The sequence below is a fragment of the Balaenoptera borealis genome (genome assembly GCF_965194805.1).
Source record: "Balaenoptera borealis genome assembly, chromosome: 14".
Lineage (NCBI taxonomy): Eukaryota > Metazoa > Chordata > Mammalia > Artiodactyla > Balaenopteridae > Balaenoptera > Balaenoptera borealis.
The window spans coordinates 9,254,743-9,280,181 of record NC_138875.1 but is presented as its reverse complement, the minus strand read 5'-3'; the positions used below and the strand labels follow the sequence as shown (position 1 = coordinate 9,280,181).

At 37.5% G+C, this 25,439-nt stretch overlaps 1 long non-coding RNA gene across 1 annotated transcript in view; it reads left to right on the top strand.

The window, feature by feature from the left end:
- LOC309611198 overlaps positions 1 to 25,439 on the top strand; it is a 112,792-nt gene that overhangs the window by 44,914 nt on the left and 42,439 nt on the right. The window contains exon 2 of the long non-coding RNA XR_014234384.1: positions 9,199 to 12,018. This is a non-coding gene — a long non-coding RNA (uncharacterized lncRNA). The remainder of the gene's footprint in view (positions 1 to 9,198; positions 12,019 to 25,439) is intronic.

Below are 25,439 nucleotides of genomic sequence, written 5' to 3'. Positions count from 1 at the left end.
GCACAGACCTTGCTGTTTAGTAATTATAAAAATACACAGTTGAAGATCACAGCCCTCCCAAGCCTGCTTCATTTGACAGTTTTACTGGAGTGTCTGTTTTTTGAAAACAAATATTGTATTGAATGACTATCTTATGCACATGATGTATTCTTTTTAATCACTGTTGAATTGCAGCTTCCTCCTCTAGGGATGAATGTCTCAGTTTAACAGAACTTTTTTTGACTTACCATGGTGTATATGTTATCAACTTTGATATGCACATTTTCACATCAAAATGTGCCGGTTTTAAAACTTAAGTTGCAAGTATATTATTCAATATATATTGAATAATATATATATATTATATAATGCATATATAATGCATATATAATATGTATAATATGTATGTGAGTTTGTACAAAAAATAACCACTTCACATGTCAGCTACCAACTTTCATCTCTTCATTACAAATTTAATATTAGGTATACAAAATGATTTTCTTCACTTTACCAATTTAATATTTTTACTTCTCCTCTAAATTACTTTTAACTTTAATTTTAATTTTTGATTTCTATGTTATCTGACAAACAAAAATAAAAAATACTAGAATTCAGTCACTGTAAAATTATTTAGGTTAATATTTTTGTTTAAAAATTATGAAAGGGAATAATAGTGATTGTTATAATTATTATCATAAAAATCTGTGATCACAATTTGAGATTAGAGTTCAAATTATAAAATTAAAGCTTTTATGTAAGGCTATAAATTTTAGTACAGGATCACCATTATTTTATTTTTTCTTTAGATACTTTAAATGCTTTATAATTTATGTTAATTACAGCTTTTAATACTAGTAGATATATCCTTCCTTCCTTCCTTCTTTCCTTCCTTCTTTTCTTTTCTTTTTTCTTTTTTCCTTTTTCAGTGATTTTTTTATTGTAGATAACAGTAGGCAGCCTCAAAAACAATCACTAACATTGACTTTTTTATCATTCTTAGAAACATCTTTATTACAAGTTCTCTTCTGTACTTCTCTGCATGTATTACCGTAAGGGTATAACTCCATTGACTGACTGATGTGACACTGTTCTCAATGCAGTAAGCAAGTAGCACTTTTAGAAACATCTTTATTACAAGTGTCTTTAAACACTTCTCTACATGCATTGCAGAATGAGTATAACAACTGACTTACTATGCAATACTCATTCCAAACTGTGCCTCTGGAAATATATTAGAAAAAAAGTAATTTAGAAAAATAAAGTTTGTTATTTTCCCAACAATCTACCCTGCTAAGGTTTAGGGAAGCTGTTATTTTTTTCCAAAGGTAGAACTCTTTGAAACATTTAAACATATTTGATTTTATGCATTTAAATATAACCATTAAAAATATAAGCAAAGGACACAGCAGCAAGTCTTGCAAGTGTCTTCCTCCCTGGAATCTAAGTATAACAATAACAATACATTTGGAAAGCTCACTACTTTCTTTTTTTTTTAATGGACCAAATGATCATTTCACATTTGAATTTGTAGTTGATTAGAAATGCATTCAACTGTTCCTTTGGTGACTAATAAGCTCAGAAGAGATCAGGAAATAACTGTTTTAAATGTGCTAGTGGATGTTTCATTTAACTCAATAGTAGGTTTATAAACCATTAGTTTTATAATTTATTCAAGTCTTACAAGTTGCTCAAAGATTTCAAAGAGGTGTTAACTCTGCATTTAAGCTGTATCTGATCCCACCTTTGCCACATAATTGGCTACTTTCCTTCATCAAATTATGTCATTTTTTTGGTTCTCAATTCCCTCACCTTAAATGAAAGATTATGCAACAAATTTCATTTTTTAAATTTTGCATCCTTTTGGATTCCACTAGAATCAGCTGTGCTAATAAATTATTGGCTAAGTAAAGAAGTCCATGGAACAGAGACTCTTTAAGCTAAGGGTTCTAAGTCATGCCTTTGTACATTGATGTCCTGAGTGAAATCTGTGCTCCCTGTCATTTCTCCTCCCACCATATTCTTCAGGCCACACTTTCCCCATTGTGGGGTATCTCTGTCAATGAGCAACATTTCTCCTTTTGTTACTTTTAACTAGAATTATTTGATTTTTCACACTTAAGTTTCAAATGACAAATCTGAGTAGAAACATTTACTTATGTATCTCTCTACTTAGAAAAGTTATAATTATCCTTTGAGCTATTCAGTCTTTCAGGAGTATTTACTAATCATCAAATATGTCTGAGGTCCTGGAGACAAAATTCCAAAATCCAATAGCAATAGTTTTTGCGGTTATGGAGCTTAAAGCCTAATATTTGTGTAATTAATTAAACCATTAATTACACAATAGATTATTTAAGTGCAGTCATCAGTAACACTATGACTGAGATGTATGGTACTTTGAGGCTATGTAACCTACTCTGTGGAGGTCAGGGGCTAGAGGAGAGGTGTCCCTGAGGAACAATAATTGAACTAAATTCTAAAGGAAGAAAAATTAACCAGAGAGAGAGGAGGGAAAGTTATTTCAAAAGAGGAAGTGGAGGCCAGAAGGTCAAGGGCTTGGAAACGCCTTTTTGTGGTTAGAACAGAGAGAGTGAGAACAGTTTTGAGCATCATGCAGTCTGGGGCCAGGTCCTTGAGGGCCTGGTAGAACATGTTCAGTATTCGGGTCTTTAAGAGCAAAGGAAGCAATTAAGTAGGGAGTTACTTGATAGGACTTGAATTTGCAGAAGCTCAGCCTCACTGAGCTAGAATGAATGTGTGAGGGTTTTCTGCTGTCTAGTGGTGAAATAATGGTAACTTGAATAGTGGTAGTTTACTTGGATGAATGCAGATTAATTCCAGGAATAATTAGGAATTAAATTTTATAAGACTGGGTATTAGAGTAGGTATCAGAAGTGACTAAGGGAGGGATGTGAGAGAGAACCTCCCCAGTTCCCACCTTGATGAATGCTGTTAATTATGACAGGGCTTGGGGAGGAGGACCAGAGCAATACTAAATTAGTCCTCCCCCTGTGCTTCTTCAGGGAATGAGTGCCCATCCATTGGTGATTATTTAAATCTAATTTTATTAAGTTTGTACCTTTGTGAACATTCAGATTAGGATCATATACTTGTGCACTACATGATGCCTTGCAGTTTGTCATAGTTAAAGAAATGCTTGTCAATTATATCAGAGAGGTGGTTGGAAGTAAGAGTTAAGAATTCTAGCTTTGGAATCTGATATCTATACCAGTGACTTCCTACAGGTAACACAAACTAGTAAGTGGTATAAATGAAATTTAAATATATTTTTCTACTTAATGGCAAGCAGGGCATGAACATTTTTCTGTATTTTCTTCTACAGGGTGGAAACTAACTTTTTCTAGATTTTGTGAGGCTACATGTTGTTTTCATCCGTATCAGCAAATATCTTTTGCCTGGCATTTTCTCTCTCTTTCCAGAGCTGTCTATTGGGCTCTGTGGTAGGCTGAATAATAACCCCACAGATGCTCACATCCCAATCCTTGGAACCTGTGATTGTGTTACCTTACATGGTAAAAGGGACTTTGCAAATGTGGTTAAGTTAAAAATCTTGAGATCATGGGATTAATCTGGTTTATCAGAAGTCTCCTTATAAGAGCAAAAAGTCAGTATAATCACAAGTCTCCTTATAAGAGCAAAAAGTCAGTCAGTCAGTAGTTGAAGATGTGACATGATAACAGAAGTAAAAGTTCGGAGTGACGCAAGGAAGGGGCCACAAGCTAAGGAATGGAGGTGGCCTCGAAAAGCTGAAAGAGACTTGAACAGCTTTCTCCCCTAGAGACCTCCAGGAGGAATCAGCCCTGCTGACTAGCTTCATAAGACTGACTTTAGCCCCATAGGATATTTAAGACTTCTGCTCTACAGATCTGTAAAAGAATACATTTGCATTGTTTTTTTTCATTTAAATTTTATTGGAGTATAATTGATTTCATTTGCATTGTTTTTTTTAAATTAAATTTTATTGGAGTATAGTTGATTTCATTTGCATTGTTTTCTTTAATTAAATTTTATTGGAGTATAGTTGATTTCATTTGCATTGTTTTTAATTTAAATTTTATTGGAGTATAGTTGATTTCATTTGCATTGTTTTTTAATTTAAATTTTATTGGAGTATAGTTGATTTCATCTGCATTGTTTTTTTTCATTTAAATTTTATTGGAGTATAGTTGATTTCATCTGCATTGTTTATTTTAATTTAAATTTTATTGGAGTATAGTTGATTTCATCTGCATTGTTTTTTTTTAATTTAAATTTTACTGGAGTATAGTTGATTTCATTTGCATTGTTTTTTTAATTTAAATTTTATTGGAGTATAGTTGATTTCATTTGTATTTTTTTAATTTAAATTTTATTGGAGTATAGTTGATTTCATTTGCATTTTTTTAATTTAAATTTTATTGGAGTATAGTTGATTTCATTTGCACTGTTTTAAGACGCTATGTTTGTGGTAATATTTTTACAGCAAACAGAGGAAAATAACATGGACTCTTTTACATCTCTAACTTGTTAGGACACGAACCTGACTGTGTAAAGCTAAATTTAGCACCTGCACCTTCCTACAGCACCACCATAAATTAATAACCTTCCCAACTTTCCCAGTGATAATCTTTAGCATTACCAATGGCGCTATTCTCTCAGAGTTATGTTTGTGTTTTCTCTTTCACCTGTATTTCTAATGACAAATTCCTGAGATTCCTTTTGTTCGTTCGATGTTGTTAGTACTCATCACTTCATATTCTCTACTGCAAAATTTCGGAAACAGAGAACACAAATATAAATACATTTGCTAAAATGCCCGTCTCATTTTTTTGCTTCTGATTCATACTCAAGGCCAATATCAACTTGTTTCACAAAGCTTCCCATCAGGAACTCTACTGTCATTGTGCTGGGCTTTTCCTTGCTCCCATTACCCATATTATTTGTTCCCTTTCCACTTTTTATTTATGCTGATTCTTCCCTACCTCCTCTCCAGCTAAATTTAGCATGATATTACACACAGAGGACAAATAATAAATAATATGTAGGAAAAAATGAATAAATGAAATTTCTTCAATACAAAGTTGAAGATTCATTTCTCCCAAGATGCTTCCTCTGACTCAACATATTAACTATCTTACAAAATAATCATTAGCATTATTGTATATATTTTGCTATCTAATCTTCAGCATGTTTACATATTTCAGCTGTTTGAGGAAGTTTTGGTATCCCAGAGAAGGAATATACAGAACATATATTCTTTTCCCTAAATATTTTCATTAATTACATACTGTGTGACAGGCATCAAGAATAGCAATAAACAAGAAGATACCATTCTTCTCCCCATGGAATTTGAAATATTTATTTTTCTTTTGTCCTTTAACTTTAGAATTTATATACTAGTCGATTAGTTTTCTGGGGTTGCCTTAACAAATTACCACAAACTGGGTGGCTTAAACCAAAAGAAATGTATTCTCTCAGTGCGGGAGGCTAGCAGTCCAACATCAAGGCATCAGCAGGTTTGGTCCCTTCTGGGAGCTCTGACAAGAATCAGTTCCATGCCTCTCTTAGGGTGGCTCCTAATCCAATATAATTTCATCTTAGCTTAAATACATCTGCAAAGAAATATTTTCAAATAAGATCACATTCACAGGTAGCAGAGATTAGACTTGAACTTATCTTTTGGCAGGGGACAAAAGTGCAACCCACAACACGTGGGTATAACCTCTGGGAAATAAGGTATATGAATGTTCACTGAGTAGATTCAGCCCAATTGGAACCAGGGTAGTGGGCCTGCAGGGGCCCCGTTGGCATAAACTTCTCTGAATCCCTGATTCAATGATGTTCTTCAGCTTCCCTGGTTTCTCAGGCACAAGGACAAGGTCATATAGGGTTCTTAATTCCTTGTTCAAAAGCAATGATTAATTTTTCCAAAAAATATATAACATAACTCTTATATCAAGTTTTTCAGTGACATAATGATACTTTTTTATCTCTCAGGAACATCACACTTCTTTTGACAGAGTCTGTTGCTTCTAAAAAAAAAACAACTTTTGGACAGAAGTTTAGTTGCTTATTAGTCATTCTTTTGACAGTTTTCTCTTTCAGCTGCACCTCTGTTCACTTGTAAGATATCATTTGTTCTCCATCCAAAATATCTCTCATTCATCTACTAACTACTCTCCCTCCTTCCTTCTAGAAGATCTGGGAAGCTACAGCAGCCTCCCAACTGTTTTCTCTACCTCTCCTCTTTCCCTGTTCTGAGTATTCTTCCCCAGAGCTGGCTGCTAGATCAATTTTCTGAAGACCACCACTTATTACACGCCTCTCATTTTCACAAATATTTAATGTTTCCCCATTGCCTATAGGACGATGCCCATATATGTTAGTCATTCCTCCATGCTCTGAACCCAACAGCCGATTTAAATGGTTTTCTCATCATTTGCCATCTGTAGCACAGATGCTAGTCGCACTGAACCTAAAGCCATTTTGAATCGAAAGTGAAATTTTTCTGTGCGCTTTTCCTCCTGCTATTCTTTTTGTCTGAAGTATCTTTTTTCCCTCAAACTGTAATGTAAACCCTTCCTTCTCTCTAACTCAAATTCTACATTTAACATGAACTTTAATTTATATTTCTAAACTGGAAACTACAAAATCCTCTTTGGAAATCCCCTGTGCCTTAATCTGGACTCGTAATAGCATACAGATCTAGTTAGCAATATAATTTGTTTCTCTTTCTGTATATATTATTCAGAAATGTATTATACTTTTTATGTTTATAAATTATATCCCCAGAGCTTGAAGACAATACAGTTTATATATTTGCTTCACTTACCTATCCCTTAGAGTCACCAGCAAAATTTCCTGTGCATGCAATCAGTCAATATTTGGTGAGAAACTGAATGAATCAAGCAGGTGAACTCACCTTGTAACTACGCTGGTCACAGTAGATCAAACAGTTTAATTAAATGCAAAGAAAACCAATTTGCACCAGCTTTTATACAACAGGCAAAACACAGAGGCCCATTGTTCCGTAATCACTCTTCCAGTGTTCTAATCATTCACCCTGGAGGAATAGTCACCTCAAACAAGGACCTAGGAGATTTTACTTCAGCCCTTTGCTGCTGTGGCTGCTAGATGAGGTGCAAGACCACACTCCCAGATTGACGGAAATCCCTCCTGTCAGATGGCAGCCTCACGCTGGCAGCTGTAATGACTGAATGTCTGATGTTCCCGAGGCTAATCCACCGTTTCCCTGTAGTTTAGTCACATTTATCTCTTACGCACACACTGCAGACACTGACCCATATTGCCGCCTGGGTTTAGTGCCTGCAAACCTATTTTCTTTTTCATTGTCGTTGTTGTTTGTTTTTAATAGGAAGATAAGTGATTTCTCTGAGCAAGGCGGGTATTAACACATTCAGAGAGGATTTTTTTTTTTTCCCTCATAGGGAACTAGAAAACTTGGCTGAGATTTAGTCTTGGAGTTTCTATTATGTATTTACACCATCAATTCTCCAGACCTCAAGTCACAATGAGGGGGGAGATATAAATAAAGGGAGTTGGGAATTTGGAAGATTAGTATGTGGAATAGGAAGGTGTAGATTATAGAGTAAGGATGCATCCTTACGGAAAGATTCCTTTTTCCCAAATAACTTAGGTTCTCTTTTTAATCAATGAAGGAACTTATTGGTCCCGATAATATGGTTTTTTCCTCCTTTCCCTGTGTCATGAGAGACTGAACAAAACTCTGAAATTATTGGAAATACCGCAGAGTATTGTTTGATTGCTCTTCTTCAAGGTTTAATTGAATCCTGGTCCAGGGGCCGGTAGAGATTTATATCTGGTGGGCCCTCAATGGTAGAGACAGATCACATAAAGCCTCTGTCTGACTTCTGTCTTTCCTGTCTTCCCTCTCTCCCTCCTTTCTTCCTATCAATTAAAATTTGTGTTCTGTTCCTATGTACCTAGTCCTTTGCTGGTCATATGAAATGTATGATGAAAGAAACATTCTTTCATTTCAAGCAATTACTGCCTGGAAGGAAAAAATAACCTACCAGGTAATTACACTGTAAGAATAAGTTACAATTAGGCTGTTGACAACTCAGATGAAGGTGTTGTCTGAGAAACAATCCCTAGGGGCTGGAGCCTATTTACCAAGTGAGAACAGTGAGAGAATTTAAGAGGCCACAATTTCTTTTCAGCTCTTACATGAAGTTTATATATATATGTGTGTGTATATATATTCCAAATGTATATATAGTATTTGAAATATACATGCATATTATATATAATCATTTGGAATATATATGCATATGGAATCACATATTTCTATGTGTGCATGTAGTTTCATATATGTGTATATAACGTGTGTGTGTGTCTGTTCAAGCTATATACAAGTTAAGCAGAAGATCTAGCTAAATAATACCGTCAGATAAGAGGTGGATTAGCAATCAGTATTCTCATGGTCAACTGTATTTTAAAATGTCACATCTTTGCATATATTATTATAACAAATCTGCTGTGGTGATAAGTGCTTTCTAATTTAAAATGGTGAGTTGCCAATGATAATAGCAATTTCTTTACTCTATTTCAAATTACAGAGGATCCTGGGTAAAATTGTGCAGTTAAAAAAGTATGTTAGGATCCAGTACCTTGATTTCCAAAAATGATCAGATACTGACATTGGTAGTGAGTTAGAAAAAGTTTTGTGCTATAATGAATGACTTTTGAACAGTCTCTGCTTCTTTGTTAGTTTCTGAGTCTTTTTAAGAGATTGATTATATATGTGATAAATTTTTTAAAATTTATTTATTATATTTATTTTATTTTTGGCTGTGTTGGGTCTTTGTTGCTGCCCGTGGGCTTTCTCTAGTTGCGGCGAGCGGGGGGTACTCTTGGTTGTGGTGCGCGGGCTTCTCATTGCGGTGGCTTCTCTTGTTGCGGAGCACGGGCTCTAGGTGTGCAGGCTTCAGTAGTTGTGGCTCATGGGCTCTAGAGCGCAGGCTTGGTAGTTGTGGCTCATTGCGCATGTTGCTCCGCGGCATGTGGGATCTTCCCGGACCAAGGCTTGAACCCGTGTCCCCTGCATTGGCAGGCGGATTCTTAACCACTGTGCCACCAAGGGAAGCCCTGTGATAAATTTTTAAATTGCTCTTTTTGTACAAAATTAAATGTATTTCCCTCTTCTAATTCGGTTTTCTTTGTCTTTTTTGTTTTTAGTGAAAAATACTCCCAGAATCCACATACCACATCAGAGGGACTTGGAACTACCCTGCCTGTGTGGTTTGTTACCCACTGACTGTTAACATTGATTAGAACACGGGAATTGGCCCCTCTCCAATTGTCACCCCCAGGATTCTCACAAGCCGGATGTATGTGAAGTAAAATGACCTTCTTAATTAGAGGAAAACTATCCAAGGTATACCATTGCATTTTCTATATTAAATTTGATTTTGTTTTACCTAATTCTTATTTACATTTAATTCATATATTTATCTACAATGGCTAATATTTTATCATCTTATTCATGTTAATATATTTTCTTATATTTTGTTTAAGTTTCTTGTTATTCTTATAAAATACCAGTTACACCAGATTTCCTAATTCAATTTGTTTCAATTCCGAATCCTTTTCTAGCTCTTGAAAACATAAGCCAGGAGACTCTAAACCTAACATATGCAACCAAATGATGCTATGATTTGCCAGAATGAATACATCATCATGCTGGAATCTGGCTGCTATGGCCAAGATCTTTATTCATTTTATATAACACAATTTCCTTTTATGGTTTCATATTCACTCTTCCTTTTTTTTTTTTTTTTTTGTTAATCATCCAAGCAATTTTTTTAATTGTCAGAAAAAAGAATCTAATTCTTCCTCTAATTGAGCTTAAGATTTTGCTATAAATCTGACATACTGCTTTCTAAATAGGAGTTTGCTTGGTTAGCTTAATTATATTTTGTGTGTTATAGGACACGTGATCCCATGATTACTTATACAGAGAAGAAAATCTCTATCAAATAGATAAATTATTTAATGTGTTCTCTTATTTTTTAGTGGAATCTTAGCAAAATTTTGTTTCATGGAGCCCAACATATATTTACTTAACTCTTATTCTATAAAGTTCCTAAAAATTTTGAATGAAAGAAACATCACAGTTACATTAATTCTAAATTACAATAAAAGTTGCATTACTACTGTATATGTATGTTTCAAACTTACATACATTTTACAATAAATTTTGTATTTGAACAAAAGTTTCTCTTTGTCTAACAATGACTTTTTGCTGATTATTACATTTGAAAATACCTTCAAAACCAGAATAGTTTTGCCCACAAAATTATTAAGCAAATCAATTTAATCCTCCTGAGGATAAAACCTCTTGTTACAAAAAAGCCTAACTCCTGTGGCCCCTGCTGGTTCCCTCTGCTCCTAAGTGCAGCACCCAGGTGGCCCTGATGGCAGGTGGTGTCCTCCTTGCCTGGGCTGTGACTATAAGTGATTAATAAGCCGTCACCAATCCCATCTGTCCAGTGTAGCCTGTTATATGTTCAGCTACCTCGTATAATTTGGGGTTGGGGATCCCTCCTTTGCCAATAAACAGAAGGTCATCAAAATGGATTGAGAGTTGGGCCTCTACATACTTTTTGACAATTTAAGTCTCAATAGATGGCCGCTGTACCTTCACAAGGAAGCGAGACAAATACTCACAGATAATCCTAAGATTATTCTCCCCCTTTGGCACTACTGTGGGACTCTCCCAATTCATGTACAGTCCCAGTGCAGACTGGATGCTGAAGTCCTAGATCTCTATACTCTGAAACATAAGCACAGAAAATTTTCATTTGGAAAAATATAACATAGGTTGACATTAATTATCTATTACAAGTGTAAAAATCATCTCATTGAAGTACTCATTGACTATGCAAATCGAGGCTAATCAAATATTCTGAGAACCCTCTCAAGGTATCTAGGTGCACCAGTCAGCCGGGCATGATTAAATGTGATTGCTTGATTTATGGGGTTGCTGGGTATGACAGATAAAAGTCGGAGGATATACAAAACAATGATTAATTCATTTTAGAATAATTGATCAGGAGCCATTTTTTCCCTATAGCGATTTATGTTATAAGTGTTGGGGAAAATAAATAGAAGAAAATCTCCTGCCAGCCCAGTATATCTTCTCCACAAAGGTAAAAAAGGATCTAACAGTTTTATTATTGAATAACCATTAAACCAGACTGTGACACACATGACAAGAAATCCAATAAAAGGATTGCAAAGACAGAAAGAAATTTCATCCTTTTTGATAGCCAGACAGCTACAACCCATTCCATACATGTTCTTAAGATAAATTGTATCATCATCAAGTATGGTGAATTGACAGCACTGTTTGGTACATATAGCTCATCCAAGATTCGCCTGGCAATCGAGTGGCCACTTGTGTTACTTAATTGCCTTTATGCAGAAGAAAAATAAAATGTCTCCTATCTCTATGGAAGGCTGGCTGTTCCAACTTGGAGCACTGGTGCCTAGGTTAAACTCCTGTGGAGATAGGCAGGATGAGATGCTGTTTTCCTTGTCGTTTACATTTTAAATCGATAGCTCCAAGGCCCTTAAGGAAAAAAAAAAAACATTCTTAGACTATAGAACAGGCAAGAGGCTTATTTAACTTTTTGAAAAGGGTTACATGCATCTCCAAGGGACAGAGAAATAATTTTCAATTACAAATTTTCTGAAGAAAATTCTATAAGAAAATGGAGGGTTGGGAAGTCTCCTTCCCCTTTGGCACCAGGGAAAATTCTATTTTTTTTTTTATTGTATTCACTCTTATATAGAACAACACAATGACATAATTTCTCTTTATCATGTTTTGAGTATACTAAAGGGGGATGCTTTATCTTTTCTATAGGAGGTGGCAGAGGGAAGCACACAACCAAAGTGGCATCCAATCTGATATAGCAGATGAAAATTCCCCTTTGTCATCTGAGAATTGTTATCTGCTTTCCCAAGACATTATTTCTACAAACTCTGAACTTGGTAAGAACCTTAAGATGTACTTTCAGTCTAATCATAAATATCACTAGATAATTCCGATCCAATGCAATTTACTGTATGACTGCAACCTGACCATTGTTTCAGTAAGGTTAGCCCGGATAATGCTGTGGTAGAAAACTAATGCTGAAATCCAGGTAGCTTGAAATCACTTAGTTTTTTCTAGTTCATGTCACACTTTCATTGCAGGTTGGCTCAGGGGATCGGTTCTACATTGGCCCTTAGGAACCCAGGGTCATGAAGACCCAGCAATATTGTAGCCGCACTCTCTGGAATATGTGGGTCAGAAGAGATGGCTAAGGGATCACATGCCTGCTCTTAAAGAGTTCAGCTTAGAAGTGAAGGTATCACTTCTGACCAGTCTGTTGGCAAGTACTTGCCGTGTGGCCCCGTCTGACTCCTGGCTGGGAAATGTCGTGGCACAGCCTGGATGCTGGTTTCTCAGCTGCCATGCTCTTAGGAAAAGAGTCACCTGGCCTCATCCAGTACTGGGTCTCCTTCCCCATGGCAGCCTGTATACAGTGACTGCTTGGTGGAGGTGAGGGAAAAAGGTCCCAGTCTCTATTCCATTTCCAACATCTCTGAAGACCCATCACAGCACCAGAGTTTCATAGGCTGGCCAATGCTATTGTGCATCTTCTCTCTCTGCCCACTTGCCCCTTCACCAAAGGACCTGATCCCAAGAGCATTTCCCAACAAATTTTCTGCAAGCAAATCTTTGATGCAGAGTCTGCTTCTCAGGGACCATGACCTGTGGGCCACAGCCTATATTACAGACATCAGAGTGTTTGTTTAAAATGCAAATGACTGGTCTTTATCCCAGGCCTATCGAATTTAGAATATCTAGGACAGGGCTTCCCTGGTGGCGCAGTGGTTGAGGGTCTGCCTGCCAGTGCAGGGGACACGGGTTCGAGCCCTGGTCTGGGAAGGTCCCACATGCCACGGAGCAACTGGGTCCGTGAGCCACAGCTACTGAGCCTGCGCGTCTGGAGCCTGTGCTCCGCAACAAGAGAGGCCACGATAGTGAGAGGCCCGCGCACCGCGATGAAGAGTGGCCCCCGCTTGCTGCAACTAGAGAAAGCCCTCGCACAGAAACGAAGACCCAACACAGCCAAAAATAAATATAAAAATAAATAAATAAATAAATAAGACCCGGCACAACCAAATAAATATTAAAAAAAAAAAAAAAAAAAGAATATCTAGGACAGAGTCTGGGAATCTGCATTATTAAAAAGCACCCCAGAAAATTATTTCCCTCATTAACCTGATACTAACAATGACAGTTGTAATTACTTTGATTATGAACAAAATTGAAGAGTTGAAGTGGTGGTGGTGAGGGGAGGTGTTCAGAGAATTAGGAAACCTTATGCAATCTCTTCTGTCAAAACCATTTATGTTAAAATAGAAAAGTGTCTACAAGTAAACTCTATCAGGAATAAACAAACCACTTGCAGAAACAAAGATTTTAAATGTACAGACCATGAAATGTTGGACTGCTATCAATTACATGAGCCAAATTAACATATTTAAAATAATTTTATATCTCACATTCCTGATGCCAGAAATGTCCCACCTTGGCCACTCCTTTTCTTCAGTTTTCTTTCTTCACAATTCTTCGGGAATTGTGACCCTGAATGGCCAAATTGTCATGGCCGAGCTGAGAAGTCAAATCAGTTTCCAAAGCCATTATTCTTCCTGGAAACTGACATTATTGAAGTGGGTACGTAACTAAAGTCTTTCACATTAGAGATAAATTCGCTTTTCCATCTTCCTTCTCTTTGTTGTTCAGATCTAAATAGAAACTCCAAAAATCTCCATATATCAAGAATTAACCCATTAAGCACTGGCTTGTAGAGAAGCACATGGTAGCAGGAAGCGAAACAAAAAATGTGTGCTCCATATACAATTATCAAAACATCCCCTCGTATTTTAAATTCAATGGAAAATGATCATATAAGCCCTACAATCAACAGACAGTACTATATATAAAGACTCACGTTGTCCAGTCTGTTCATACACCGTTGTTGACATTCTCAACCCTGCCTAGCTGGGTCCAGGGACCATGGGCTGATTGGAAATGTTCCCATTACACAATAACACAAGAGCAAATGGTATTTCCATTGCATCAAAATACCAATTGTAAGACAAATGACTCATTTTTATGATGATTTTACTTATCATTAATTTTTGCATTAAATTTGACTTTAAAAATATTACATTCAATCATTATTTTCTTGATTACTTTGTTTTCTGGAGTCCCCAAAGATTTTGTGTATGAGATGAGTGCCTCACTTCCCTCACCCTCATCTCAGCCCTGCTGCCAGCGCTCATTACTTTTATATACAGGTACTCACTGAGCAGTCCCTGATATCTGATACTTGTCTTATTTAAAAGCCATAGTGATGTAGTAAGAAGAGCACTAAATTAGCAGTGAGAAAACTTAGGTAATGGTTCCATCTCTGGAACTCTGAACTTGGAAAACCATAGATGGATTTATCTTTAGTTTAGTCTTTTTTTTTTTTTTTTTAATTTGCAAAATGAGAATAATTATAACTTGTTTCTTAACCTCACAGTGTTCTTGGAGAATGAGATGGGTTGAGGAGTATGAAAGCACTCTGAAAAAAAAAGGGATTTTTGGCCCATAAAGACACAAAAACCATGCTTGTTGCTGGTTTTGTAGCACGTGTTTGAAGCGTATTTGATGAGTGTGTGAATAGAAAGAAAGCATTCCAGCTAGATGGCCCCGGGGCTGCTAACTGAAATTCCTCTCTCCCCATCACTCCCTCCTCTGAAGCCATATGTTCCTAATTCTCATGCCCGTGGACCAATAAAAACTAGGATTTGGGTGGTAGTATTAGAGACGCGTTTCTGAGACTGTGCACCCCTAACCAACACATACATATCATCTGGAAGCTTCTTAGAAATGCAAATTCTCAGACAACATCCAATAAATTGGGGGTTTCAGCCAGCAGTGTGAGTTTTCACAAGGCACCCATGTGATTCAGATGCAGGTTAATGTTGAGAACACTGGCCCAGAGGACAGGAAGGGAGGAGATGGATGTCAGTTTTGCCAAGCTGTTTCTCCAGACCTGGACCTTTGACTGTCGTTAAGAATTCTCATGAAATTCCTCTTTTGCCTTTGCCATTTCATCATTAATTCTCAGGCCACATCTTGTTTCTTATACTTTTTTTCAGCTTTATTGAGATATTATTGACAAATAAAATTGTAAACTATTTAAAGGGTACCATGTAATGATTTGATGCATGTATACATTATGGAAAGATTCCCTCCTATTTTTTTTTTATTACTGTTATTTCAGGGTCTCTTTTTTTTTTTTTTTTTCCTATAAACACAGGTGTTACACAAAGATCACCTAGCACTGTTGAGTAAAAGTCATTATCCCTGGCTCTCAACTAGAAAAAAATAATTTTTAACAGGAACATCTAGACTGATTACAATGAAGCCATTTCTGCACCACAGTTTGAGTCATGCAGTTAATAGAGTAAGGTTTTTAAAAGTACAAGTACTATACAGACACAACTCAGCCAGCTGTTATTCAGTGCTATGAGTATTCAGTTCCATGAGTATTTAAATTCTGTGACAAGATTAGGTTAAACATTGAAGAATTAACCCAAAGTATTATCTTTCCTTCCTCCAGAAAATCCACTGAAACAAAAGTAAGTGAATAACACAGACTTTTTTTTTTTAATTAATTAATTACTTTATTTATTTTTGGCTGTGTTGGGTCCTCGTTGCTGCACGCAGGCTTTCTCCAGTTGGCGGCGAGCGGGGGCTACTCTTCGCTGCGGTGCGCGGGCCTCTCACTGTAGTGGCTTCTCTCATTGTGGAGCACGGGCTCTAGGCGCGTGGGCCTCAGCAGTTGCAGCATGCAGGCTCAGTAGTTGTGGCTCACGGGCTCTAGAGCACAGGCTCAGTAGTTGTGGCACACGAGCTTAGTTGCTCCGTGGCAGGTGGGATCTTCCCGGACCAGGGGTTGAACCCGTGTCCCCTGCATTGGCAGGTGGATTCTCAACCACTGCGCCACCGACTTAATCTCGTAAGAGAAGGGAAATGAAAAAGTCGACTGTTTGGGTGTTAAGGTATCAATTGTATCTCTTTCTTGCCAACTGCAGTTCAGAGTCACTGAGAGAGAATTCCAGGATGGGGATCAGCTTTTCATGTTTAAAATTTAAAAAGCCACATTGAAAGAGAGGGCTTTGGAGAGCAACTAAAAGAGCTTATTCAGTCTCCTTTGAGTCTAATGGGGCACCCAGACTGGAGGCTGGTACAGAGGGCAGACCCAGCTCCAAGACACTCACCAGGTCACCTAAGAGCAAACGGGAGCTGAGTGCACCCTTTGTGCAGCCAGGGAGAAGGGGTTGAGCTGAGCACACCCATCCAGTAAATCACAGCCTCTTCTGAGGGGGGAAGTGAGGTCGCCCTCAAGAGAACAGAGTTGTGACTCAAATGGGTAGTACTGTTCCCTTAGTGGTGGTGCCTCAACTTGAAGACCTGAAACCAGGGGGATGGAGCCCACTGAGAAAACATTCCCCAGCAGCATTGTGTCTTAGCCTTAAACCATTTGAGTGGAACTACTGATCCAATATCTTCCAGAAGATGACTTTGTCCCTCATGGGAGGATGGTTGGTGGTGGGTCGAAACAGTCCTGCTTCTATCTTTCCTGAGGCACATCCATCAAAACCAATCTTCCTAAGATAATGGGAGGTTGATTAGATTTTGCTCAGCGAGGCTCTGAAATGGGTCAGGAGAGTACATTAAGTATACAAAATGCACATTAATTCTAAGGCTGAACTACCTTCACGCTGAAATTTCACTCACGATTCTTTTTCCAAACCATATCCAGCCATATTGCCAATATTATCAAAGTATTAAATACATTTCTATAATAAAAAACCAGCAACATAAAAATGTCTCATATCTTGAACAGAGAGATTTTATCTCTCTGTTATCAAATTCTAAGGGAGTGATTAAAGTCCAAAGATTAAAATCCCATGTGCTAACCACTTTTATTCTTGAAGAAATATGGTACTGAATTGTAAGGGAAAAGATAAATACATGTGGATTTCTGTCTTTTTCGTATCACTAAAACCGATGGAGTGTTAGTTTGGGCTTGTAGCACATACCTTCCCAGTTCTGCATTCAGTGACATCACATGGATAAAATTATCCAGAGTGGGAATATTTACAGCATGGAGGTCATCAAATGGTATAAATCAGAGAGTATTTTTTTTCCTCCTCTACAGTGAGTTTACCAGCATACAATTAATTTATAAAAACTTCATTATTATCTCCTTGTAAATTATGTAAATTACCTCCTTGCTGAAAACTATTTCTCCTTTCTAGGAAGGGGATGGTCTGCATCACAGTCTGTACATTTTAGAGCACTATACAAATGCAAAGTTTTAGGTAACAACTAGCTACAAGTAAGGTAAAGACATGAAATTGTTCTCTTCCATAATGGGGTGGTGGAGCAAGTATGTCTGTTTTCAAGCAGTAGTTGTGGGCCAGGAAAAGTGCATGAGGCAGACATCCTCACAGGCTGTGACAGAGAATGAAGAAGGTAACCAGGAGGGGGCCAAGGTCAAGCTCTCACTCCCAGGGGCACTGCATCTTTATAGACTCCTGGAGTTCAGCTCATCTCCCTACCTCGAATTGGTCCTTCTTCTGTAACTTAATCTGTTTCACTTCCCACAAGCTGAAGTGCTTGCCTCAGACCACGAAAGAGTCACAATAATTGGATTTTTTTTTTCACTTCCCTAGGAAATGTGTCCTGAGTACAACAAGCTCAAATATGGGCATTGGTGGCCTGCTCTAGACCTTTGACCAACTATAAGCTTGTTTCTTATGAGAAAATATTTCTGAATCAAATCTGACAATTAGGTGATTGAAAAATTAGGAACTTACAGAATCTTATGAAAAAATACCTAGTGCACGCATCACAGTGTATGTTCCACAGAATGTTAGTTTTGAGAAACGTTGAAAGGAAGAGGAGATGCTGAGATAAACTAAGTTAATTATTTTAGAGAGTTACTATACGTTACAGAAAAGCCACAACAAATAAAACTTTGGAATATAAATGAATTAAATTTTAAGACTTCATGAATTGTACCACCTTTCTTCATATTTTATATTCAGAGTTTTAGTTTATCTGACTCTGGCAAGACCATGTTTTTATATCACTCATCAGCTGCATCCACTAGGCAGAATGTTATGTTGCATTTAATGTATTGAAAAAACTGCATTTAAAATACCATGTAGACAGAAATCCATTTCCCGTGGATCTGTACCTTATTTTTAGATTAATAGTTGGCATACCCTAGTGTATATGGGCATGTGCATTTGTGTGTGTAGGGCCAGGGGGACTGGGTAGGTATTATGTAATTAGTGCTTTCATGTTACATATATGATTGGAAATGGGTTGTGACTTCATGGGCTGTTTGTGACCACAGTACCCATGTACACACACAGGGCATTTTCCGTAAAGGAGAAAAAAATGCTAATTGTTCTTATTAGTCCTTTGATATCTTTTTGATCACTGGATGTTCTGAAATCTGTGATCTAGAGAAGCATATTGGGTTACACCTATAAGGCATATGAAATATTATCTTGTCTAGTGTTATCACACTTTATCTTGGAAGAAAATCCCCCTCCTTGTTTTTATTTCTCAAATGAAGCCTTAAGGCAGAAGTCCATTTTGAAAAACTGATGAACAGATCCGGCCTCCTTGGAGTGAAACGAGGGCCCTGTAAACTTCACTGCCCATCATCCAACTTTCCCACTAACCTTTGGCTTCTCCTGGCTCCTTAAAACCCCACCCCAGGGTCTCAGGAGGTGTGATTTGCAATCTACAGATCTAGAGAAATCTCATTTTAGATGGGGGAAAGTGATACTCAATGAAGCAAAGAATAACTGTGGAGTTTAAAAACATTTTTCTTTGTTGGTTGCTTTTTTCCCTGCTATGAATTCTCAAATATGCATGGGGTGGGCGTGCAGAGGAGGAAGATATTTGACTCAGATCACTGACTAAGAGAGGCTTAATGTTCCTCTCAGCTGACTAAACTTCAGACCATTTTCTTCCTCACTCTAGACATCGGACCTCCTTTTTCTTGGAACATTTGCTTTAGAAAACTTATAATTGTAAATCCCTCCTCTGCTCCTTTGAGATGTAAATCTTTTTCAAAAGACTCTTGCCAGTTTTACAGCCCAGGGATGTCTTTCTCAAGGACCTCAGAGCCAAGTGTTTGAAATGAGATTGTGCCCATCTCCCAGTCTGGAGGCTGGGGGAGGAGCCTAACTTCAGAGGGCTCCAAATTGTAAAACCACCTCTTGTCACAAAGACATGAAAAAGTTCACGTTCTCTTTGGGTAAAGCCAATTAGCAAACACACTGGCCAAGATACTTTCCTCAGCCCCACCTCTTAAAAACCCCGCAACCCTTTGTTTTAGGGAATTGAGTGTAGACTCAGTTTTTAACACTCTCCCCTATTGCAGTAGCCTTGAATAAAGTCTTCTTTACCTGTTTAACTTTGGTGCAAATTGAAAACTTGATTCTGCTACTTAATTTGAAATTCTTATAACTCTGTAAAATTAGTTCTATAAACTGGGGATTATAATAGTACCTAACGTTAGATTTGTTCTGATAATCAAATGAGCTAACATAAGAAATGTCTTTAGCACAGTGCCCGCCTCCTAGTAAGTATGGGCAATAATAATAATAATAATAAGCGCTGTTGTTACACCACTTAATTATCAGTGAGGACATTGAATTGGTATTTTGCTCTGTCTTGAAATGGCCATATAGTCTACTATAATAATGCTATTATCATAATTCATTCTCTTTTCATTGCAATGCTAACATCTGAGATTCATTATGCAATTAAGTAAATTCCGAACTACTTAGGGACATTTAGCTATCTTGTGAATTAATCTTTTCACCTTTCATGTTAGACTTGGCCCACGCATGGCTTTTTCACTGGCAATTAGCACTTCCTCTGTTTGGACTACCACTGCCAGCTTATTAACACCTCTCCAGAGGAGATCAAGGAAAGGGAAAAAGAGAAAACCCAAAAACTCGGTTGACAGCACTGCTTTAGAACGTTGAAGTAAAGTGATTCTGAGGAATGTGATGGCTGAGTCTCCTGTCTTTTGATCCATTTCTGGCTTTTTGCCCTGATTGCTCCTCACAAGTCTAGAGGCCCCACTGGCTCTGGATCACAGATAAGGACATTTTTATTTTATTTTGGGGGGAGGGGAGAGGTGAGTTCTTTTGACTCTTGTTCAATTGAAATTCAGTTCATTTCTGAAAATAGGTGCTTTGGGAATTGCATAGTTAATCTGTAAAGTAAACCAAACACCAGAGTTTGAATAAATATGTCTATTTAATAAGTTAATTTCAACTGTGCCCAATGGAACACAAATAAAGAGGTATTTTCTAACTTTGCCACAGTTCAAACTCTTTGCTTCCAGTTTTGAGAAGCCATAGGAACAAATAGATCAGCTTTATAAGACTTGATTAAAACTGCATTTTAATGATAAGATTTCATATCTGTTGAAATTTAAAAAAAATAGTTGCTTAAAAATCCATTTACACTTTGATGTTTTTTATTGTTTCCAGGCCTGTTAGCAAATACTGCTAACCAGCACCTGCTGAGAGTAGGTTAATTAGGTCTTCCGGCATCAGTGGGGATGACTAAAATCTTGCACACTATTATAACTCTCTCTGTATCCCATCTTTGTTTTAACTTCATATTTGAGTTTTATTGAAAATGACTGCCTATCAGAGATTAGGACTGAAGAGGAAGTAATCTACTTCAGCTTCACTATTTTTTTTTTTTTTTTGCATTCAGAAATATAAAAAATACATCAAAGAAGTATTTTTTTGTCACTGTTTTGCCTTTTGATCCTTTATAGTCAAAGACTTATATTAAAGTACATTCACTTGGTTGTGCTGCTAAGATAAAAAATATATCACATAACATACAGGATAGGGGGTAGTGAATGATGTTGAAAAACAATCCACTTCCCAGCATAATGAACACAGTTGTGACGAAGCATATGATCTTACCATCTACCAGATGGGTCCTCGGATGATATTTCAGGGATGAGGTTTAGATCCTCAAGGGAGCTAGGATAGGAGGGTAGAAGTGTCTTCCTTTTTCTTCTGGGAGTTCTTAAAGCTAACCCTCCAGTTCTTAAAGCCAAAAATGACTTCATAAAGGTTTTCAGGCCATGTCTTTTTCTGGAGAATCTTAATGTTCTTATGGAGACTTAGGAAAAAGCTGTAGTGAGTAAATTTCAGTTATTTGTTAGCATGGGAAAAACACAGTGGGGAAAAGTGCAGTGTAGTGAACCAAAGAATCTTTTGCTTAAAAATGAAACAAAATTTGCCTATTGAAACTCCTTACACAAAAGCCTCATCGGCCCCTCTGAGGTCTTAAGCAAGTCTTTGTGGGATGAAAGAATATATGCTGCCTAAGTTGTGGTTGTAGAACCTCTCAGGCTTAGAGGGGTATAATTAAAGCCTTTTTAATCATTTGTGTCAGTCAGAGCTTGGCTTCTAGTGGAATGTGAAAATGAATTCTTTGTGGAGGGACGATAGTAACTGGCCAAAATTTGTGAAGTGTTAAACCTGTTTTAAAGAATTGTTAGGCATTACCATAATCAAAAATCATGATTGGTCACTTCTGATCTAAAAATTAGCTCTTGTTTATAAATCACATATATATTTTGAACATATATATTTTGAATATACTTATAAATATATCAGTGTAGCCTGTAATATATAGTAGTGTCAGAATATCCCATTTATGTATATATTTAAGTATAAATACTGATGTCTAGTATTCCATTTACAAGGTTCATAGCATAATCTCTGTATTAACAAAGTATTTTAAAATAATATCCGGTGGTAACTTTACTTAGAATAATCTATATACTTTTCTACATTTTGAATTATTTATTTTATTTATAGAACTATGCTTATAATATATCCACTAGGCAGTGGTCCCCAACCTTTTTGGCACCAGGGACCGGTTTCGTGGAAGACAATTTTTCCATGGACTGGGGTAGGGGGGGATGGTTTCAGGAAGATTCAAGTGCATTACATTTATTGTTCACTTTATTTCTATTATTATTACACTGTAATATATAATGAAATAATTATACAACTCACCATAATGCAGAATCAGTGGGAGCCCTCAGCTTGTTTTCCTGCAACCTGATGGTCCCATCTGGGGATGATGGGAGACAGTGACACCCGAAGTGTGTTGCTTATGTCCATTTACTCCATAATCTCATTTTGGTCCCTGTCACTGCAGAAAACCCTGCTTCACAAAGATAGGATGTTGGAAATGGAAGCAGGCTTTTCAGTGCTTTTGTGGCAATCTCAGGATATTCCGCCGTGACTTTAATCCAGAACATATGGAGATTTGAAGTTGTCTCAAACGTACTTCTAAGGCCACTGTCATTTGCGACCTCAAGCAGTTGATCCTCTTCTAGCACGGACAAAGTCGATTCACCTGGCTTATTCACAAATGGGTTGTGGATCCATTCTTTCCCAGTTCAGGGCTCTTTTGTGGTTGGGAAGTAATGCTCAAAATCTTTTGATAGCTGGGATAGGTGATCATGCACCAGCTGGGAGAAAGAAGACCCTGGCTCATTCTCTTTCAAAAATCTCTGCTAATGTTTGAAACATGTCAAAAATCCCAATGTTTACTCGTTGCCCCCATAATTCCTGTTTGGCTTTGAATGCAGCCACTGTATCTGCCGACTTGAACTCAGTTGTCGTTCTCCCCTGAGGTGACAGATTGAGTTCATTGAGCAGGTTGAATATGTCACACAAGTAAGCAATTTTGCAACCCATTCTGTGTCACTGAAAGGTGCTGCCAGTGGTGACTGTTTTTCTAAAATAAATCTCTGGAGTGGCTCTCGTAACTCAAAAACTCTGGCCAGCGATCTACCTTTAGGAAGCCATCTCACTTCTGTGTATAAGAGAAGACGTGTGTGCTCTGCGTCCATCTCCTCACAGAGCTGCACGAACAGACGTGAGTTAAGGGCATGTATTTTAATGTGGCTGATAATTTTAGTCACATCCTGCAAAACGTTGTTAAGTTCAGGTGACATTTTTCGGCTAGCGAGCATTTCTCTATGGATGACACAGTGCGTAGACTCACATTCAGAAGCGACCTCTTTGACCCGAGTAGTGAAACCACAAAGCCATCCAGTCATGGCAGCCGCTCCGTGCATGCATATACCGACACAAAATGACCAATTCAGTTTTCCTGATATGTAATCATTCAAAGACTTGAAGAGTTCTGCAGCTGTGGTGTTGGTTGGCAACAAAAATGCACATAACATATCGTCACGCACATCCTCCTGAAAAATATATCACACAAAAACAAGCATTGTTGCCTTGTTGTCAACATCGGTAGACTTGTCAACCTGGATTGTGTACCACGGTGACTTATTAATCCTCTCTAACAATTGTGCCTCAGTATCCTCTGCTATTTCATCAATTCATCTAGTTATGGTGCTAGCCGAAAGAGGAACAGGTGCCACCTTTTGAACTGCAGCCTCTCCTAAAGTTCACAACAAATGTCCTTAGCAGCAGGCAGGATCAACTCTTCATCAATAGTAAAGGGCTTCTTAGTTTTAGCAATGTGGTTAGCCAGTAAAAATGATGCTGTCAGTGCAGACACATTTGATGAAGTGGTGGCCTTCAATAATTGCTTCTGTTCTTCATGTTCAAGCTTTTTTCTTTTGAAAAACTCCAAAAGCTTGTCTTTTAATGAAGGGTGCTTGTTCTCCATGTGGCGAAGCAGTTTTGAAGGTTTCATGGTTTTGTTAGATAGCCAGTCACCACATATTATACAAAGCGGGCTTGGAGAATGTGAATCACCTGTTGCAGTGAACTCGTAATATAACTAGGACTCTTGGTATTTTCTTTTAAATGCAGCTTTCTTTTTGTTGGCAGTCTTAGAGTCTTCTGTTGTCTTATCACTGGTCTTTCCCCCTTTTCAAAAAAACCCTCCAGCAACATTTGTGTTTTACTCGTATTGGCTAGTGTTAGCTTTTGGGCTTACCAAAACTGTGACTGAGACAAGTGTGTAGTGTGGGAAAGAGGCGCAGAGGTAAGTAGTAAATAAAATAGTGGACGGACCATGCATGGACTAAAATAAGTGTCAGATTCTGATTTACAGCCTGCCACCAGATGCAGCTGTACAATTGAAGTACATCAACTCACTTGCTACTATAAAGCCTGCCACCAGATGCAGCTTGTCACTTGCCACTCACTGATGGGGTTTTGATATGAGTCTGCAAGCAATTGATTTATTATGGTCTCTGTGCAGTCAAACCTCTCTGCTAATGATAATCTGTATTTGCAGCCGCTCCCCAGTGCTAGCATCACCGCCTCAGCTCCACCTCAGATCATCAGGCATTAGATTCTCATAAGCAGCACGCAACCTAGATCCCTTGAATGCGCAGTTCACAGTAGTGTTTGCCCTCCTGTGAGAATCTAATGCCACCGCTGATCTGACAGAAGGTGGAGCTCAGGTGGTAATGCGAGTGATGGGGAGCGGCTGTAAATACAGATGAAGGTGTGCTCGCTCTCCCACCACTCACCTCCTGCTGTGTGGCCCGGCTGGGGACCCCTGCACTAAAGGTCTCCAAAAAGACAAGAGTGAATGAAATCAAGGAAAAGGTATATGGCCAGACGTATTAAGACGTATTTAGATGCTTTTTCTAAAAGCACACTAATAAAAATGTCTTCATTTTGTTAGAGTTACAATATTGCCTTATTTCTTTACCCCATTTCGCTGGCAAAGGTCTCAGAAAACAAGACTACACAACCCTCTTTCTTCTGCTAAATGCTTAGTAAATGGCTATATTTAATTTTGTATTTGTTTTATTCAATCAACATCTATGGATGTCTATTATTTGCTAGATGTTGGATTTAATTAAAGTATAGAAATTCTTCAGGTTTCTTTACTTTACCAGATATTGCAGCTTCTTTTTTGTTATAAAATATTCACGTTCAAATTTCAAAAATCATTTTATGAGCCTAACTTTCAAATCTATACTGTTCATCTTAATCACTACTGAATTTCTAAATCTATATTGGTAAGAATTAAGACAACTTCCTACAAATATGAAGATCACGACAAAGTAAATGTTTTTCAAACTTAATTCATCATCTCACGCAGGACTTTTCTTCCATAAACTTAAGATCCAAAGTCCACCATTGTCCTGTCACAGCCTTGGAGGGATCTTTGATATCCATTCTTTATCACTCTCAAAATCTACATTGTAAAAGTGTTGGGTTCCTTTCTACATTTTTAACTCTTTTGTCCCATTCTTTGTTATTTTACCTGAAGTACAGTAATAATC